We start from the raw sequence: 13,751 nt of genomic DNA, 5'->3' as shown, positions 1-13,751 counted from the left end.
GAAATTTCAATTCCTTCAAGGTTAACCTAATTTTATCTAATTATACCACACTATTTGTGTCCTTTTTCAGGACAAGATTAAGAATTTCAACATTAGACACATGCTGTTCCTCCAAAACCTATAAAAAAGTTCAGAAACCTGTATTAACATTATATCGCACGAAATAAAATATATTCATATGCTAAGATGTGAAGAGGTTTACATTATAATCTGTGCAGCACATATACACTATAGAGTTTTTTTGTTTGTAATTAGGCAAAAAGCTACACAATAGGCTATCTGTGCTCTGCCCACCACGAGTATCGAAACCCAGTTCCTAGTGTTGTACGTCCGCAGGGTGTCACTGAGAGAAGGGGCACATTATAGAGACTGGCTTAACAGGTCCCTCGGACCTACAACGTTACAATCCAAAATTTGATTTCCCTTGGTGGGCACAGCAGATAGCACGGTGTCCTTTGCTTTCAAACAATCAAACGAAACTTAACACTGGTCAGAAATATATAAGTAAAAACGGCTGATACGGATAGAGAAAGCTCTATGTAGAGGAGCGAACAACATAGAGCTTTCTCTACCCATACCACCCGTTTTTACATATATATTTTTCTCTACAAGTTGGTTTTCTCGTCATCACGGACTACTTTGTTTTTGTTTTTGAATTTCGCGCAAAGCTACTCGAGGGCTATCTGCGCTAGCCGTACCTAATTTAGCAGTGTAAGACTAGAGCGAAGGCAGCTAGTCGTCACCACCCATCGCCAGCTCTTGGGCTACTCTTTTACCAACGAATAGTGGGATTGATTGTAACATTATAACGCCCCACGGCTGAAAGGGCGAGCATGTTTGGTGCGACGGGGACGCGAACCCGCGACCCTCAGATTACGAGTCGCACGCCTTAACTCACCTGGCCATGCCGGGCCTCACGGACTGGTCAGAAATGTATTTTCTATTTGTGATTTATTTTAGTATCTTTTTAATTGAATTCATATTTGTTATTACTATACAACTTATGAAATATATTAATGAACAAGCTACATAGTTTAATATCACTCAATAACTACAAAGTAAAACGTTACTTCTAAATAATAAAACAGTTGAAATAAAAAACTTTTTAAAGGTTAGATGAAAACGTGAGCATTGTCGAAACGTCATTTTTCTCTGTTTTGTTTATATTGAGCTGTTTTAACATTAAGAAGAGATTGCTCATTTCAATAAACTAAGTTTTTTTTAGTTTACAGTCATTTAGGAAAGTGAAATATTCTTTGCAAAGTATGGCATTGTTGATATAATTCTATAATTCGTGTAATATTTTACGACGTACTACGTATAAAGCTTTAAAAACTGAAACATTATTGTATTAGAAATACAGAGGGCGTTCTCCTGATAAGCAGAGCTCACATGCCTGTAAAGTGAAAATTATTATGGCTTTTGCTTACTGGAATAATATGAATACAATCAGTACAAATAGCAGTGTCGATTGGTGAACTACTGGTGTTTTCCAATTTATTTTCTTTCAGTTTTACTGTTTGAAAAAATTTAAATCCATTAAGGTAAACATGTTTTTTTTTAGTTTTATGAAAATGCAACTGATATTCAGTAATAGTAATACTTATGATAGTAATAATGATATTAATAAAATATTTATAAAAAGCTATTAGTAAAATTTAAGGTTGTGAAGATTAACAATGAATGATTAATAAACGTTATTTTTACGTTAGAGCTAACTACTAACTTAGTAGTACTGTAGTGTAAGTTGTAATGTATTGATACTGGACAATTACTACAAGTTGTAATTGCAAATTGTATTGGTTGTTAGACGAAATGTTCTGAAATCTAGTTGTACTGTTAGTGTTAAAGAACGGTTGAGCGGCAATGTAATTAATCCATTGAGAATTGGAAATTGTGCATCTTTTTAATATGTTAATCTTTCCCATGCTTTGGTAAGGTGACCAAGATTATTCAGAATAAGCCTACTTCAAATGAGGTCTCATCAGACTAGATGGTATTTATAGTATATACAGATTTATATCATCAAAAAGATATTTTTAGTTTAAGTTAAGGTTAGTTTTATAAATGCAATCAATATTAATAAATTTGTATATGCTTCATCCTTCCTTATTCTTTTTCTTTTCTCTCCTTACTATATCAGAAAATTTTAGGGTTGTATCAAGAGTTATATGTAATCATAAATGCTTCTCATTTTTCAAAACACAGTAGTTTCTTTCATACAAAAAATGTGTACATTTTTGAATTTCAACACTTAAGTAATTATTATTAGATTTCTGAATCTGAAAACTAACTTTCCAGTTTTAACCCCAATATTTAAAGTTATGTTCCTTTTGAATAAGCAAAGGATTTTCAAAAGAATTAGCTCTTCACCACATTTTATAACCACCAGGCAATTTAGAAACATTATTGTGTATGAAGTTGTTCATCAGCAATGAACCAGATTCTTAAAACAATATCCTAAGAAACCTTACTTGTTACGTTTTCCTAGTCAGAAAAATGGCCATTTATCATTACTCATTTCTTTTTTGTTCTGGTAAATTAATTTTAAAAAAAAGGCCAAGAACCTTACTAATGACAAAAGGTCTGTATATGTGACACACAGTGGTTGATATGAACTTGTTCATAGAATATATTTTGAGGTACTTGTACATATATTTATCAAATCTGTAATTTCTATTTTAATTTTAAGGACTGATGTTCAGGCAGAACTAAAGGAGGAAACTTCAATGTTTTACTTCTCTGATTCTGTTTTATTCCCTGAAATAGGGGTATCTTTAGATTGCTGTTCCCTATTTGTTGAGGGTTGACATTTTATTCCCGACGTGAATATGTTCCTTATTCTATTTTTAAAATTGATTTCTTTCACAGTTCTTTAACTGTGTGTACTTTTTGATGGATAAACTTGAAGTACAAGAGGACTCAAACATGAATTTTAACAGTGATGTTCTTGTAGGACAAGCAAACAAAGCAGTGCTTGATTAGTTAAATTTAGTTTTCAATCCATTGGTATAATGATACTGTGTTTTTAAAATGGTGACTTTCATAGCTTAAAATTTAGAATTTTATTAGTCAACATGGTTTCATGCCTTACAAATTTTTTGACATTTAAAAAAATTGCTGCTTATTTAAATGAGGATAAGGTTGTAGATTTGGTGTATCTGGATTTCATAAAGCATTTGACAAGGTGCCACAAAAATGCTTGAAAAAAATAATTGGTGTGGGGGATAAATTAGCAAACTGAGTAGAAGAGTGGATGGGTGGAAGCAAGCAGAGGGTTGTTACAAATAAAGCTCAGTCAAACTGGATTAGTGTTACAAAAGTTGGGTACATAGGGGCTAAGTTTTAAGACCTTTGCTCTTTTTGGTTTACATCAATGGCATAGATGAAAGAATAGTCAATAAATTATTTAGATTTACATATTATATCAAGGTGTTGGCTGTTGCTAGTTGTGAAGAGGATGTTGTTGCTTTATGAAAAGATTTAGATCATTTAGTCAGTTGGTCAAATAAATAAAAGCTAATGCATGTGAGTTATCATAATTTAAATTATAAGTCATTTGGATGGAAATAACCCTAACTTTATTGTGAATGAAAGGGATCTTGGTGTAATAGTTGATCAGTCTATAAAGCCATTCAAGCAGTGTGCTCTTGCTCATAGTAGGGAAAATAGAATTTTAGGTTGAATCTACAGAAATACTGAACACAAGTTATAATTTCATTGTACAGGTGACTGGTTAGGCAACATTTGAAATATTGTGTTCAGTCTTGGTCTCTTTACCTTAGGAAAAACATTCAATTGTTGGAAAGAGTTCAGATAATGTTGCTTGGGATGGAGGGTTTGTCATATGAGGAGAGGCTGAACACTTTCAAATTGTATTTATTTGAAAAATAAGGGTTAGGAAGGAATCTGATTGAAGTGTTTAAGATTGTAAAGAGAAATGATAGTGTTGATGCATCTTTTTTATATTCAACAGTCAGAATAGTAGGACTGGGAGGGACATTTAAATTTTGGCAGGGTAGGAGTCATTTTCAGCTAATTATACATGTATATTAACCCTGAATAAGCTGCAAAGGCAAAACGTTGGTTTAAGTAATAATAAAAAAAAATCTTTATATTTATCTGGAGTGCAAGAATTGTTTTTCTTTACTTTTATCAAAATGTACACTATTTTATGTATCATTAGCTTGTTTATAGAACCACTTGCTTGTATAACTGCTGCATGTGAATTTTATAAACCTTATAAGGTGTATTAAATTTCTTTCATATCTAGTAAAATATGGTATTGCAAGAAGTGGTTAATTCAGTTGATTGATAAAATCAAATACATATGAGCAGGAATTACATCAGTGTCATGTAAACTAATTGGTTATCCGTAATTATGATTAAATAAGTTGTAAAAATACAATTAACTCTATGGAATTAGTATTTCTGAACATTACTGTTTTGATTATTTCAGTGGTCTGTTGATGAAAATAAATTATGAAAAAAATAATCAAGTAATTAAAAAAAGGGGTTCCAGTTATTATTATTTGATTATTCTAACTATCAAAATACTACTGTTATGTTAACTGTTGTACTTTACCCAATGTGAGCATCAGCTTTTCATCATCATGACCTGGTGGTTCAGAGAAGTGGAGTTACCAGGTTGATCAGTCTTCAGCATCCATCGTTACCTCTTGGGTAACTTTATATTTTTGCTGTAATAGGGAAATATGTACCATGGTTTGAGGAACATAGTACTAATTGTAATAGATTAATGGGCCCATTAATTAATTATTTCATAAGTAACAATAATTGTATGTGGAATAAAATGAGGGAAAGTATCTAAAAGAAAATTGTTACAAAAATTTACAACAATATTTTATATAATTTCATGATTTGAAATGAACTTTACAGATGTAGCTATAGTGTTAAAAGTTTGCAAATATTACCTATTAAATAATATAAAAAAATCTCTGAAATGTTTACAAACACTGGTACAAACCACCCAAGGCAATTGCAGTGTAAATACAATACTATTAGTAAGTGCTTTGTTAACAATTGATAAAATAAGACTGGAGTAACAGTAACCATGGAATATTGACAATTGCTAGCTGATGATCAATGTACAATTTGTTTAACATTTTGAGGTGGGAATGATAATCCATGATCTACATGTTTTATTATCAGTATAGGATTTTTTCTTTTGAAGTTGTGAATATGCATTGGAAAATGAATGATATACATATAGACAAATAATATGCATATTTTGTTTACATTATTTTTATTTCTAATGTATTTATGTAAAAAAACAATATTTATTGCAGCTACATAATCTACCTGTTGCTCTTTGAAAGTAAAAAGTCATTTTTCTTTTAGTTCAGGTATAACAGTGAATAGAAGATATCTGAACTGCTGCATTAACCCTTTTGTGATGGGTCACATGTCAAAGTCTGTCATCACCTTTGTTGATTTTTCTTCAAAATTGTATTAAACTAGTGTTTGTTTAATTTCTTTGGAATCACATTGTAGATCATAATTCAAACTTTAATATTATATGAGTTAATTTCTTAATTTAAAAGTAAATATTAAAACCAGCTACGTAAATATAGATTTGTGTTGTGATATGTTGAAGGAAGTTCCAGATGAAATTATATAATTGTGATGTCATAATAAATCTATAGTTTTGTGCAAAATTAGAAACTGAAATTACCAATATTAGCAAGCTAGAATATAAAATAAGAATCTTGTATCTTTTTATTTTTGTGAGATATGGCTTATGTACTGAATCAAAGACAATGGTCATGTTCATCTCTTTCCATTTTTAGAAACAGTTTTTTATACATTTTTACTACAATATCTGACAGGTGAATAACTAAATTCAATGTTCCATTAGTGGTTTTCTAAGCTTTTTTAATCTGTAAAAAAGCTATCACATTATCTCAAACCAAGATTTTAAGAAGGTAGGTTGCATCTTTAGACTGCTCAAAGTTTCATACTGTTTTTTTAAGACCTAAATACAACTTAGTTACAAAGTTTAATAAATTACAGTGGAATTCTATGGTATCATTATAGTTATTGAATTTTTTGGTCATTCATCAGTATGTTTATAACATCTACAAAGAAATTTGTTTGATATCCTCCATGTTTGACATTTTATAAGGCTTAGTAACCTATCTCCATCAGCAACTGAGTTCAAAGGTCATAGCTGGAAGAGATGATTGTTTACTTTACTTTTTTATTTATTGTTCTGTATTTTGAGAAAAGTTTCATAACTTATTTCTAAATAGTAATGGTCTATATACATATATATATATATATATATAATGTATAATAATTTAAATGTTAATGTATAATACAAAATACGAGTCCACTAAAACATAACCAAGACAGAGTCTGTTTTACATTATTGGACACAGTAACATAAGTGCATGTGCACTGTCAATGCAAGTTATGTAATGTTAGTTACAGCTAAACACAACCAGAAGGTAAACATAAATATGTAATGTTGTGAGACTTAGGCTACTTAGACATTTGTATTTTCATGTTATAATGTGTAGTCTTTCTAGCAGGTAAAAGAAACATTTATATTTCCTAATGTTTTATGATGGTTACAAGGTCAGTCAGTTGATAGACCCCACATAGGGTATCAGAAATAAGTCTTACTGAAGATAGACATTTGAAATGTATTAAGGAGGTTTTAGAAGGTATGTAAATAATATTTGAGATTGTTGGGACAAAGAATAATTTTCTAATCATTACATGTAACTACTTTGCACTCTGACTAGTAATCAAACAATTTAGGAAAAATACTTATTAAAAACTCTGATTTTTTATTGTGAAAAATTTGTAATCTTTACTAAAGGTCTGCTAAATTTTGGGAAGGTACATGTACTGTATCAAAAGTTAGTGTAAGTACTTATTTTAATGTGTGAATATGTGTAAATGGACTTGTGTATATTATACCAAGCTAGATGGAATAAGGTTAACAAACAGTAGGCTCATCTTGTGTCTCTATTTGTTTTCAATACGTTGAATTGTTTCTATGACTATTCTGTACAAAATTTCAGTTCTGTGTGCTCTTAACTAAGTATTTAGGCAATTATTTAAATATACCTCCAATATATGCATCTATAAGGCAATCCATGTTATGTTAGAGAAAATGAGTAGTAAATGCATGGGTGAAATTATGAAGAATGCATATTTAAATTATTGTAGATAGCACTGTCTTAGATTGAGTTTTCAACATAGGAATCTGTTACATGTTTAAATCATTACAAATTAATTTATATTATCCTTACGTATCTCAGTTACATAACTGTCATGTAGTTTTGGATTGGATGAATATTGGGTTTATTTGGCTTTATTATATGAAGTATTATTACAGTGAATTACTATAATTTAAGTGTAAAAATACAACTTTTTGCATGTGCAAATAGACTAATTTAGAATTGCCATCATCTGTTCATTTTAAATTTTAGGGTCAGTATAAAGTCTTTTTTTCTGATCATGGATTTGCTATTTTTTGTCACTTTTTATCCATTTGAGTTTCCAGTTTTAGATCATGTAACAGCTGGTAGCTATACATATACAACATGTGGCTCAAAGATAGTTATTACATATGTGCTATAAAATGACATCATTTTCTTTATGGAGAATATATTTTCTTAAAACAGATGCAGCACATGTATTGGTAGTGCCATTGCCTATACCTGTTTGTTATTACTAAAACTGTAATTATTAGTTTATATTTGATAAGTTATAAACTTGTCCGAGTTTATCAGATTAAGTAGTTAAGAATCTTAGTATTGTGGCAACTAATACATAATATACAATACTGTAAATTAATGAAACAATTTGACATATCTCTGGGTTGTGAAATGAATGAAGTAACTGATTCATTTTGTTGTAATAATACTGAACATATATAACATTAAAAGAATTGATAAAAACATTTGTTTTTAGTTTTTAAAGGTGATATAAAGCTCCCCCCCAAAGAGTTGTTACATTTTATTGTCAAATTAATGTTATTTTTCTCATATTGTTTGTAAACATATGGGATAAGAGTATTTATGTAGGGTGCTTATTTCATCAGCATGTAATGGTGAAACATCAGTATTTTTACTATATGTAAGTATATTTAAATTAAATTGTTCTAATCCTATAAAGTTTGTCAACTGGATATAGTCAATCAAATTAGTACTGTATAAAAATATTGGAAGTTAGTATAAAAACTAAAATTGAGATGTCTTTTCTGAGATTCTAACCTAAAAACAAAATTTCTCCATTGCCAGTTCTTATCATTTGTTACATAATATATACGTATATTTATATTTTTTCTTCATTTCAGGTGTATTTCAAAGACTGGTACAAAGTGTTCCTCAGATCCTCAGAAATGCTTGTAGCAGAAGCATATGTTTATCATTTTGGCATCAGAAATTTTATATGATACTTTTAGTTACATTTTTTTAAACTACTTACATCTTACCTACATGTTTTATTATGTTGCTTTTATTTTTCTCACACAATCTGCATTTAGTGCTTATATCAGACATAAAGGTGCAGTTCATCATATAGAGACTAATGGGAATATTCAAACACTTGCATGGGCTGTAATTTTACAAGAAAATTCTAATAAATCTTCTGATTACCCATACAAAGTGGCAGAGGAAGTGGGATTAGACAATCATGGTCAAATAGGTCAACTCAAACATCACTATTTATTTGTTCATCCATTATCACAGTTTGTACAGTCTCTTACTGACAAACATGCTTATAGAAAAATCAAAAGTATGGAGCACTTTAGTAGGGAAGCAAAGAATGTAAATTTTATGGAAATTAAACATTCAGTGGAAAATAAAATGTTGGAGCATTCTGAGATAGAGAGTTTTCATCTTCAAATTATTAGAAGGAGAGTAAAAAGAGTGACAGAAGAACCACATGACCCAATGTTTCAATATCAGTGGCATTTGGTGAGAATTGTTTATCCTAACTTTTGTATTTAAGGTTCCCTGTTCGTGAGTTTGGTTACATTGTGTTTAAAATTATTTCATAACTAGGTTATGTTTTACTTTGTGTTGGTGAACTAGGTAAGTATTTAAAGTACTGTAAAATTGATTGATGAAGAGATAACTTAAGTAAAATGTTTTATGTTTCAATGTCATAATTTATTGTACAAGTATAGGAAAGTAGTATGTGTTTGATAATGTTTAATTGGAAGTGTGCTAAAATGTTTAGTTTCTAATATTAGTTGATACATCTAAGTACCTAATAGTTGATTAAATAGTGAAATTTAATAAGTTAAAATCTAATATAATTACAAGAATGATGACTAGATATTTTCATATATTTGCTTTTTGCAATATGTGCAGTATGTAAAATTGTAGTAATCTTGCACTAAGAAGATAAGTATTCAGTTGCTGGATGTATTGGTATATTTTGAGAAAATCAACTGTCTATCATTAGAAAATTACATATATACGTGTATGTGTATATGTATGTAATCCCATAGCATGTATACGTGTTTTTGAACACTTGCACAAAGCTAAACCCTAATTTTGAACTAAAAACTAGAGGAAAGCTAGTGAGCTAGTCAACAACACTAACCACCAGCTCTTTGGCTACTCTAATTAAATAACACACGTAGTACTAACATCATCCATTACACTGTCGTTATTTAAAGGTCTTTCCAGCTGGTGCTTCAATGGGTCTCTCCATTGCAAATTCTCTTTCCCCTTCCATTTTATTGGAGTGTAGCAAAGGAGGTTTTTGTCACTTACCAGTTCCCAGCCATGAGGATAGTGGACTGTGATGAATACTTATTGGTTTGGCTTAGCACAATGCTGTGAAAAATGGGGTGGTGGTGACTGTCTGTTTATAATGGAGTTACCACTCAAGAAAACATACCAAAAAATTAATGATCCTTCCTATTGCACCCAAAGCACATTTAGTAGAGTCAGAGTTAGCACACATTGTACAAAAACATAACGTAGCTAATTTGTCATTCTCGTGCAGCCAGAGCCTGTTAAATAGAGTTGATGTGCATGCATGGTATGGTTTGGCATTTCAACCACAGTACAAGTTTGACTCATTGACAACTTGTGTGCAAGTGCTTGGATAGTTACGTTCTCATCCCACCACCTGAATAACACTTAGGGTTAAATTTTGGATAAAGAGTATATACTGGTCAATATGAGATGTCATCATTTGTTACACTCCATGGGCTACCTTTCAAGGTGTTATAGGAAGAGAGCTCATCTAGATTTTAAAATTTTGCACTGGCCCTTCCTTCTATTTACTGTGGGTTCTAGCATTTTTTTATGTAGAGGTGAGTTATTATCTGAGACATTAACATTTTCCTAATCTGAACATGTATTTCTGATAAATACTCTTCTCTCTTCTTACATTGTTTTTTCTTGGTTTGTCAATGAATGAAGTTATCATTAGTGCAAATGCATATGGAGATTGTGCTGCCATCTTGTTGGTGGAAGGATTTTTTTTTGCAGGATGACATCATGCACCAGCATAGCTCATGTTAAACACATGAATTTGGGTGGAAGTTACTTCAAGATAAGAGGCATGCAAGTCTCATAGGCAGATGCATCAGGAAGATAGCATTAGTGTGTGTGTGTGTGAAGAAGTGTTTATTGGAAATACATTTTCACATTTAAAAAAATGCTAACTTTGCATAAACGTATATGCATTAAGATTGTCATTGCCTTATTTGTATTAAAATGTTACTTAGAGAATGAAGAGTACATATTAGTAGGAGGTAGTGGTGGATGACTTAATTATGTGAGCAGCTCCTATATTAATTGGTATCAGATAAACTAATAAATTGTCGAAATTAGAGTTTCCAATCATTGCTGTTTTAGATTATCTATGGTTGGTGGGAAATTATAGCTGAACAACTGATTAGAGGAAAAGCAACTATCCAACTATTTAAATGTTAAAGTATAAGTTTACTGTCTAAATAATTGCATAACTGTATTGTTTAACACTATAACTTAGCACAGGTGTAGGGGAGAGGTCCAGATGGTCTTGATCACTGTCCAAATTATAAAATATTGATGAATGTATCCTATAATGTTTTATAAGCAGAAGTTAGAATCTTAGTGGGATGTTTCTTATATTCTTGATATCTAACGTAAGTGAAAAATGCAATTTTGATTACTAAAAGTAATGACTTTCATTTTCATAGAAATAAATTTAGAAGCTTTGAATTTATCGGATTGTAATCTGAATGAGCTAATCATTTACGTAATACATTAACATTATTTTAATCTTATTTGACTTATTTAGATTAATTAAGTACTTTATGATCAACAATGATTAATCCAGAATACTATATTATTATAGTAGAATTGTAATTTCATTTAAAAAAAAATACTGAAAATCTGGTTGCAATATTACACAGTCAGGTTTTGAGAAATTACCTAGTATCATATATTTGTAAAAATATTATTGTAACTGGTGTGGAGAAGTTAAATGTTACTTGTTAACACAATGATACTTATATCAATATATTTTCTTGTTGATTCATATTTTTTCCATAATGGTTTTCAAATTTGTGAAATAAATATTTAGCATCAAGTTTTATTTTACAAAATTAGTTAGTTATTTTTGTAGTTGACTTTAAATTTTGGCTACTTGAAGAATGTACAAAAATCCTAGGCACTCGCTATGACCAAGTATGTGCTAAATAAATAAAATAAATTATAATTATTCATTTCCTTAAAATGGTTACAGCATATATAAGTGACTGAAAGTATTTTGAGACAAGCTTTAAAGTCAGTTGCATAGGTTAAGTTTCTATTTCAACAATTTTAGAGCAAAAATGTTTTAGAATTCTGCCATTTTGTGATATTTGTTTATTGTAATTCATAAAGAAAAATATAATAGTTTGCATTTTCATTACTGCATGACTGTAAAGAGCCTTGCTTATAAACAAAATAACCAACATGTTGATTTCTTAGAGTTTTTCATGCAATCTCAAAGAATAACTTTGCCAAGAACATACCAGTCTTTGAAATATGATCAAAGTGGCACTACAACGAAGCCCTGTTTGAAGCTTTGTTGTGGTGGCATTTTGAGTTAGTCTGATTATTTACTAATGAAAACAAGATATAACAAAGTTTAAATATGACTGGATACAACAAGAATTAGACAATCACACACTAATATAATGAATATCTGTGGTTTGTAAATTTCATTTGCAAACTGGGAAAGTATTTGTTACATTATATCTGTTTGAAATCAATTTTCTTCAATGAAATGAATACTTGAGATAAGGAAAGTTTACTGTTTTGAGAGAGGTTGAATAACAAACAAAAAAACTATTACAAGGAATAAAAATATTGGTGCAAATATAATAAATAAAATATGTAATATAGAAGACATAAAACTAAATAATATGCACACTGAACAAATTCCAACTGAGAATGAGATAATTGGAGGCTGTAACCACCATATTGTATCATGCATGATATTTAAAAAAAAAAAAAGTATAACAACCAAGTAAATTACATTAAATTTCATGTGCTTAAACATTTAGATTTTATTTACAGTTAAGTAATGTACACTGGCTTAATAAATATTTAATTTATGTAATGGAGAAGAGGTTAAATAAGAGCAGTTCCTTGATGCAGGTGACCTCAATCCAGATCAACTACCTAATTTGATTGTGCATTGATCTACTGATGATTGGAACATCTGATTGATGTAAGAACATTTCGGTGGTTAATTTTCTGAAGTCTATTTCAGTATTGTTGAATGTAGACAGTCTGTAAATGTAATATATTTTTTCTGTATATGTGTTTTAGTTGAATAAAGAAGATACAATGATGGATATCAACGTGACAGGTATATGGGCCAGGAATATTACTGGAAAAGGGGTCACTGTGTGTGTGATAGATGACGGTCAGTGGTCTAGCTATCAACAGTCTAAAATTACTTTTGTTACTCATGCTTGCTTCTAGCATCTTTTTGTAAAGTTGGTATGAATAAAAAAAATCACATTAAAGTTGTTTTGCATTGGTTTTCCTTAACTTAAAATTTTTATAAAAATGCTAATTCATTTTTCTTCACAAGAAATTCTGTTTGTTGAGATCTGGTGCTTGCCATAAATTAATGTGAATAGTTTTTACATAAGTGACAACTACTAGTTTCCCATTGTTGTAAATGTTTAATTCAACTATGAAAGATTATATAATTTACTCATCTAAAATGCTTAGTTGATTCAAGCTTATTATATTTGTTTATGTATTCAGTAGTTTGGATTATTTGTTGTAAGATCCTTTACAATTTAAATTGTCACATTTTAAATATATCATAAAAACTGGTGTTGGTGGGTAATTTTCCATTAAACAGGTTTTAAGGATGTCTTTGAGTTGTACATCATAAATGCTAGAGTTAAAATAATTTATTTTTGGATGTTGCTTACTTGGTAGAGTTTCAGCTAAAGCTCTATTTCAGTAATTTAATACTTTTGTTGTGAAAGTATCAGCACCATCAGTTTGCAAGTTGAACAATGCTTGTTTTTAAAGAATAATTGGTAGTAAAAAATTATGCTAAATGTTGGGTAATTCAAATTACCAGACAAACTTCTACTAAAAGCCTGTTATCTTTTTAATTTCAAACAGTAGTTTGTGTGTTCAGACTAGATAATAGGTCAAAGCATACTGAGATAAAACATATTCCAGTGAAGTATATATTTGATTTGGCGAGTATATACATCAAGGGTTATGAAATTAAAACTTTGTAACCTTATT

General features: G+C 30.0%; 1 pseudogene across 1 annotated transcript in view; it reads left to right on the top strand.

Annotated features, from left to right (window-relative positions):
- The first annotated feature begins 1,358 nt into the window (after nt 1-1,358).
- The window catches only part of LOC143241130 (proprotein convertase subtilisin/kexin type 7-like), a 53,181-nt pseudogene continuing 40,788 nt past the window's right edge, over nt 1,359-13,751 (top strand). Inside the window, exons 1-3 of the transcript XR_013022193.1 lie at nt 1,359-1,544; nt 8,333-8,954; nt 12,804-12,900. The product of XR_013022193.1 is annotated as a proprotein convertase subtilisin/kexin type 7-like (transcript). The remainder of the gene's footprint in view (nt 1,545-8,332; nt 8,955-12,803; nt 12,901-13,751) is intronic.

This window comes from Tachypleus tridentatus, chromosome 13 (genome assembly GCF_004210375.1).
Source record: "Tachypleus tridentatus isolate NWPU-2018 chromosome 13, ASM421037v1, whole genome shotgun sequence".
NCBI classification, from domain to species: domain Eukaryota; kingdom Metazoa; phylum Arthropoda; class Merostomata; order Xiphosura; family Limulidae; genus Tachypleus; species Tachypleus tridentatus.
Note: the sequence above shows the minus strand (reverse complement) of the source record. Positions and strands in the feature narration are given on the sequence as shown.